The sequence below is a fragment of the Myotis nattereri genome, assembly GCF_964212035.1.
Source record: "Myotis nattereri genome assembly, chromosome: 1".
Classification (NCBI taxonomy): Eukaryota; Metazoa; Chordata; class Mammalia; order Chiroptera; family Vespertilionidae; genus Myotis; species Myotis nattereri.
In genome coordinates this window covers 57,567,995-57,575,576 of record NC_138075.1, presented here as the reverse complement: position 1 = coordinate 57,575,576, position 7,582 = coordinate 57,567,995, and positions in this window count along the sequence as shown.

The window sequence follows — 7,582 nt, the reverse complement described above, 5'->3', positions numbered from 1 at the left end:
GTGTGGCTCAGTGGTTGAGCATCTACCTATAAACCAGGAGGTCACGGTTCAATTCCCGATCCTGGGTTAGGGGCTCTATGTACAGGAGGCAGCCAATCAGTGATTCTTCCTCATCATTGAAGTTTCTATCTCTCTCTCCCTCTCCTTTCCTCTCTGAAATAAATAAAAATATATAAATATTTTAAAACTAGAGGCGTGCACTGGGGGGTGGGGTTCCCTTATCCCAGCCTGCCCCTCTCACAGTCCAGGAGCCCTCAGTGGATGTTCTACTGACGTCCACAGTCTGGCAGCAGAGGCTCGGAGCAGGCGTCCCGTGTGTGTGTGTGTGTGTGTGTGTGTGTGTGTGTGTGTGTCCCCACTGGGGGCCTGCCCCCAGCCACATTGGAGGCTCAGAGCAGGCGCTGTGTGTGTGTGTGTGTGTGTGTGCGTGTGAGTGTGTGTGTCCCTGCTAGGGGCCTGCCCCCAGCGGCGTAGGAGGCTCAGAACAGTCGCTCCGTGTGTGTGTGTGTGTGTGTGTGTGTGTGTGTCTGTCTGTCTGCTGGGGGGCCTGCCCCCAGCCACACCATGGAGGCTTGGAGCAGGAGCCCCTCTGTGTTGATCTCTCAGGCTCCTGGCCTCCACTGCATGTTGTACTCTCCCTTGAGCTGTGGCCAGGGTGGGGTGCTGCCTGTAGGCCACACTTTCCTGCTCACGGATCGCCACAGAGACCCAGGGGCAGGCCCACCTGGGTGCTGCCTGCAGGCTGCACTTTCCTGCTCACCGATCGCTGGATCGCCATGGCGACCTGGAGGCAGGCCCTGCTGTGTGCTGCCTATGGGCGGCACTTTCCTGCTCTCGGGTCGCCATGGGGTCCCTGCTGGCGGCGAGGCTTAGATGGCACACGGGGGTCCTGGCTGGGGCGGGGCTTAGGCAGCACACGGGGGTCCCGGCTGGGGGTAGGGCTGCACACGGGGCCGGATGGTGGCTCACGCTGTCCCACCCTGCCTGCAGTATGCAAATTAGCCTCCATCTTTGTTGGCGGTTAATTTGCATATCACGCTGATTAGCCAATGGGAGGCGTAGCAAAGGTATGGTCAATTACCATCTTTGTCTATTATTAGATAGGAAGAGCACTGGATTGAGATTTAAGAGACTTGAATTCTACCCCCTTGCATTCCTTCGTGCCCTGTGTAAGGTGATAATCATTCTGTTTTCTTGCCCTTGGGACAATACCTACCTCCCCCAACTGTTGAGAAGTGCTGAGATGCTGATGAAGGTGTTCAGGGCATGTCACCCCATGGTAATGCTGCTTTGGCATAGGGACTATTTCAAGGGGTATTTGAAAAACAGCAAATACAAGAAAAACACTCTAACCTTCCTACTTTTTCTTAAAAGCAGGTGAAATTCTGTATGAAAGATATCCTCCCTATACGACAAGGAAAGTAACATTCTTAACACCAAGGACTAGAAGTTGAGGCCAAGAGAATTCTATACAGACTTTAACTCCTAAAGTGCTGGGGAGCATGATCGCGCTCCTCCTGTCTTTCGCCAAAAGTACCGGGAGCGCTGTCAAAGCTTCGAAATGGCGTCCAGTTCTAAGTCTGCTTTTATTAGTGATGATGATATTGCTAAATATGTCATTGTAGTAAAGGTTTCCTTAAGTTTTTGAATATGTAACTTCATTTACTTGCGATTCATAATTTTTTTCCTAAACTGCTGTAAAATCAGCAAAAATGCCTTGGCAATTTTAGCATAGTTCCTAGGATATTGGTTGGCACTCAAAGGGTTAAAATAATTCTCTTCCTTAACCTCACATAGTTTAGTCACTTTTCCTCAATTATTTCTCTTTGTTCAACCTAATATAAAAGCAAGTAGGTTTTGCCATTTCTTTGGGTCTTCATTTCATTCCCATGTCATGTAAAATTTAATATGAGTTTGCATGCCTTTCTCCTATTAACCTGTTTTTGTCAGTTTAATTTTGACTCAGCCAGGGAGCTTAAGAGGGAACCGCGCTTGCCAAGACCTTGTCTTGGACGTCTAACCTCCAGAAAAGTGAGAAATAAATGTATGTTGTTTAAGCCACCCAGTCTGTGATACTTTGTTATGGCAGCCCTAGCAAACTAATACATGCCCTTTTCATACTCTTTCTTGTAAAATTTATTTAATTGATTTTTTTTTAGCGGGGGGGAGGGGGGGGGGAGAGAAAGAGAAACACGCCCCCTATTGGGGATTGAGCCCACAACCCCTGGCATGTGCCCTGACCCAGAATAGAACAAGTGACCTCTTGGTATACAGGACGACGCTCAACCAACTGCCCCTGCCAGGGCTCCATACTCTCTTTGAATGAAGTCACTATATGCAGCTCACATATGAGTGGGAAGTTATGCTCCACCTCCTTGGAATTTTTCTACATGGGCAACTTGTCTTATTTCCACCATTTATTCATTCAATTATTTATTTATGCAAGTATAGACTTACAAGTATTTACTTAATACTTTGTTATGATCTGATACTTTATTTTGTGGCTGAAATTATTCAGGCTTTAGTCATTGGGAGCTCTTTCAGTTGGTTCCTGTGTCCTTTTGACATAACTTCCCAACCCCTCCATCATTGTGTAAGGGATTGTGTTGTGTTTTATTTTGCTTTTTTTTTTTTTTTCCAGATCACTTCCTTACCTTTTAGCTCAATAAGATGCTGCAGACTCATCTTGATATTTCTTCATTTCTTCTCCAGTCCTAGAATCAGCCATTTCTCCAAGGAGCCCTGGTCCCTTTCATTGGAGAGTATTAGAAACTAAGATCGTGGGCTCATTGCTCTTGGCCTCGTTTTTTCTAGCCAGAGTAAGGAAATAATGTGTATACTTATCTGTGTATACACACATATCTATAAATATTTCTATATGTAGGAAACTATATTAAGGTAAGCATGAGTTCATACTAATGTCTTCAACTCTGACCCATCACCACAGAAATCATTCTAGCCTCCTCCCCTGGCTTATCCCTAAATTTTCCAACAGTGAGAAGCCTAAGCTTATCATTTTTTTAATCAGCAAAGAAAGGACAACTTATGTGTGTATTGTTGGCAGGTTCAAATGAGATGAGAAAGTATCGGAAACTGGTCTGTGCTATATAATTTTAAGATAATATTGATCAGCCCTAACCGGTTTGGCTCAGGGGAGTGTCAGCCTGAGGACTGAAAGGTCCCAGGTTCGATTCTGGTCAAGGGCATGTACCTTGGTTGCGGGCACATCCCCAGTGGGGGGTGTGCAGGAGGCAGCTGATCAATGTTTCTCTCTCATCGATGTTTCTACCTCTCTCCCTCCCTTCCTCTCTGTAAAAAATCAATAAAATATATTTTTAAAAAAAGATAGTATTGATCAAATTTTCAGTCCTAGCTCCCACATGTTCACTCCCTGTCCTGGACTGCCTGCTTCTGTCATGTTGCAAGATTCAAGGGCAGCCCAACCAAGAACTGAGTGACTTCTGAAAGAGCATTTTTGATGGGGCGGGGGAAATAAACTTAGGGGTCAATCAGGAGGGATATATAGGCCAAAGATTAGGACTGTAAAAATGTTCTAACTTAATTGGTTACCATCTGGCTATGTAGTTTAAGAGCCTCTTTTAATGCCGCTAGGCATGTCAAATCAAAATAATACAGAACTCCCTGAAGTTCTCCCATACAAGAGTGGACAACACTGCAGTGTTGTATTGGACCATACAGGAAGATATAGTGGCATCTACCATATTTGTCTGTCCTCTTTTCTGTATTTTAAGGGAGTTCCGCCCTGGCCAGTTGGTTGGAGTGTCGTCATCCCATACACCAAAATAGGTAGCGGGCTCTATTCCTGGACAGGGCACCTAGGTTGTGGGTTCAATCCCCAACCGGGGTGTGTGTGGGAGGCAACCAATCAAGGTTTCTCTCTCATATTAATGTCTCTCTCTTTCTCTAAAATACATTTTAAAAGATCAATTAAAAATTTCTACCTTAGTCCTGCCTCCTGATAGAAAAATCAAGATGCCAGTCCCACCTCTTTTGCAGCTTGAATGCTACATGACTATATGACCTAGTCTACTAGATTCATCTGCATAAGACTTAGGATACTTAGGATATAAGAAATAGGCCCTGCAAATAGAACTTCCATTGCCAGTGAAGGTGGCAGCAGAGGTGGCCCAGTTGGGCTCCTGGCTCTCAGTTTGGTGGTGGTGGCAGCAGCAGTTTCCCTATCAAGCCATTGGTGGAGCATGTTTTGGGGGTTGTTCCTAGATTTACATCAAGGCTGTTTCTCTAGCCCTGACCAGTTTGGCTCAGTGGATGGAGCGTCAGCCTGCAGACTGAAGGGTCCCAGGTTCGATTCCGGTCAGGGGCACATGCCTGGGTTGTGTGCTCAATCCCTAGTAAGAGGGTGTGCAGGAAGCAGCCGATCGATAATTCTCATCATTGATGTTTCTCTCTCTCCCTCTCCCTTCCTCTCTAAATTAAAAATATATCTTTAAAAATAGACTGTGTCTCTAGCATTCTGACAGTTTTGTAAGTGACCTGGTCAAATGAGCCAGAATTATGAATTTGTGATTAAGAGCCCTGACCATAATATAGTGTATGTGCATATCTATATATATATAAAAGCCTAATATGCAAATTGTCCCTGTGGGAGTTTCACCAGACTGATTGCTCACAATGACGTGCGCTGACCACCAGGGGGCAGTGCAGAATGAAGGAAGGCCATGGCCAGCAGCTGGGGAAGTGAGGCTCTGGCAGTCGGAAGGCCCCGATCGGCCCTGATTGCCGGCCAGGCCTAGGGACCCTACCCGTGCACGAATTTTGTACATTAGGTCTCTAATATATACAGTATATATATAGCAGGGGTGAATGGGAATGGCTACACTCTCAATGGTGTAATTTCTATCAGAATATATGTATTGGGCACTTACTATGGTCAGGCACTGGGCTGAGTAAGTGCTACAGCAAAATAATAAGTTACTTTTCATGGAAAGGAAGTAACTGAATGAATGCAATTAGAATGCACTGTGATTACATGCTAAAATGTTATGTGGAAATGGATATTGTGTGTCAGAGGATGGGACAATTAACACATGGGGGAGGAGAATATTCCATTCACAAAGGCATGTTTGAAATAGTTCTAACTAAAATATAACTAGAAATGTATCAACAGATACCCCTAGTAAGACAAGACAAACCACAAATTGGGAAAAGATATTTATGATGCATATAACTTTTCACAAAGCTTTTCAAAAATAAAGAACTTCCACTTCTTCTAAGGGACCTGAACTAAGACAAAGGCAACAAGCAATGGTTGCCATACATGGAATCTAGAAAATAATGGAATCAGTTCAGGAGGGCAGCTAGGTCCCACGATGAGAGCTGTGCATTAGGGATAATAAAGCAAGTTCAGATTGAAGCAAGGGAGAAGTGGCCTCTAGGGGAGAGTTTTCTGGAACATAAGGCAGACTCTAAAATACTAGATATGATGGAAGACATGAAATAATTGTGGCTATGATAGAAGCCAAAAGTACAAGGGGAAAATAATAATTAGAAACACCAAGAAAAACAAAAACTAAGAAGGAAATGTAATCAGAGTATAAGCTGTGATCTGCAGTGAACTGTATGTATCAACCTATAGAGCTGAAGACTATTCATGATTATTAAATAGAACATAAATGTTGTTAACCTGGATAATGTAAGAATACAGATGACAAAAGTTGAGAGAAGGGAGGAGAGTCAAAGGAAGCATCAGGGTGTTAATGTTGTCATCTCACACATTAGAGGGCTAAATACTGTTGATAGCCAATAAAAAAAGAAATAAAGGTGAAAATATATTATTTGACATTGTAAAGAAAGCCCATAGAGGAATCAAAAGTAGTGACATTATGATCCTAGGAAGAGGACATGAGCAACGTGGGAAGTGCTGTAAACTAAATCTTCATCAGTCTTGACAACCAGTAATTTGTGCCTAAAATTAAGAAATCAAGAAACAGTGGTATAAACGTATTGTTGAGAGTTAATGGAGGCAGCTCTCTGAAATAAACTCAAAACAGCTTGACTGTTTCAAGTCCTCGATAGAGCTAAAGTCGGTAATAGAAGTACATTTTGTGATTCTTAAAGCTTTTCACTATGCCCTCCTATACCAGAGTTCAGAATCACACACAAGAATAATTTTAATAGAAGCAGGAAAAGAAATCTAGCAATTTAATTTAGAACCAACTATCAGTTCTATCATTTCCTGCCATATATTTACTCTATGACTGATGCTCCGCTGGATGGCATTTGCTCCCTTCAGTTTTGAAAACGACCTCACCACTGGATGAGACTGAGGTCATTCGGTGAGCAATCCTCTAGTGCTTCTTTTCCCCACCTGAACTCTGGTCACTAATCCTCTGACGCTTCAGAAGACATGCCAAGGCTGATCTCTTCACGCCTACTCTCGATCCCAGTTCTTGCCTCCTTTGGTTTCTCCCCCTGTATTTTTTGTTTTGCCTATAACCATACGTAAACCTTTCCTACATTTAAAATCAAAATCTTCTTTCATGTACCTCAGAATCTCTCAAAAGAACATCCTCACCTTTAATTCATATTTAGTTGTTGATCATTCTTCTATTCCTCTGCCCCACGCCCATACATATCTTCTCCACTGAAACCGTCCTTGCTAGCGATATCCATTTCCAAATTTCCTGGCATTTTTTTCAGGTCCTACTCTTCTCACTGCTGTACTACGCTCCACACTGGAGACCATCTCCCTCTTATTAAAACCTTTTCCTCCCTTTGCTTCTGACTCTTGTAGAACATCTCTCATGGGAATAGGAATACACTGAAATTAGCTGGCAATTATCTTAACAATATATTCAGGAGTTACAAATATAATGAACAGTTCTTTCAAGTTTACATATAAACCTGGCAGAAAATAAATTTGGTAGGAATAATACTATATATGACCATTTTAATTACCCCAGTTGACAACATGAGCCATGTACCTAACCCATATACAGGTTTCCAAGACAGATATATCTTATAATCAGTAGTAAATGTCTACCATTAAAAAGAAAACGAATATTTTTAGTCTATCTTTTAACTAGTACATCCATAGTGATTGGGGCTTCTCATAATATTGATATTAAAGTAGTTGAGAATTAAGGAAGATATGAAAGGTTTGTATTCTATAACTTATAAGTGTGGCCTGGCAGAAAGCTGCCCACTGGAGTCTGCTTCTGATCTTTATCGTTAAAATATGACTACCCTCCAGGGATAATGTCTGCAGTAATTCAAACAAATGGTAACTTCCATTTATACATAGTCATTATAAAACATTAGCTAGTATAGATGGAGAAAAACAAGAACCTAAAATACATCGCGATCAGCCTTATGCATTGGAAATGGGTCAATAAAGGGCCTTGGAAATCAGATAAAGTATGCTTGCAAGGTCATGATCACAAGCAAGAGCAGAGAAGCAGCCAAATTAATACATCTTTGCCATGGAAACCAGGTATACCAGTTTCAGTTGTGAAGTTTCTGAGAGCAAAGCTCTTTGACATTTCTTCATTCACCGAAATGCTGAGTATAAAGGCCTACTTCAGTGAAAGCTAGACTTGGC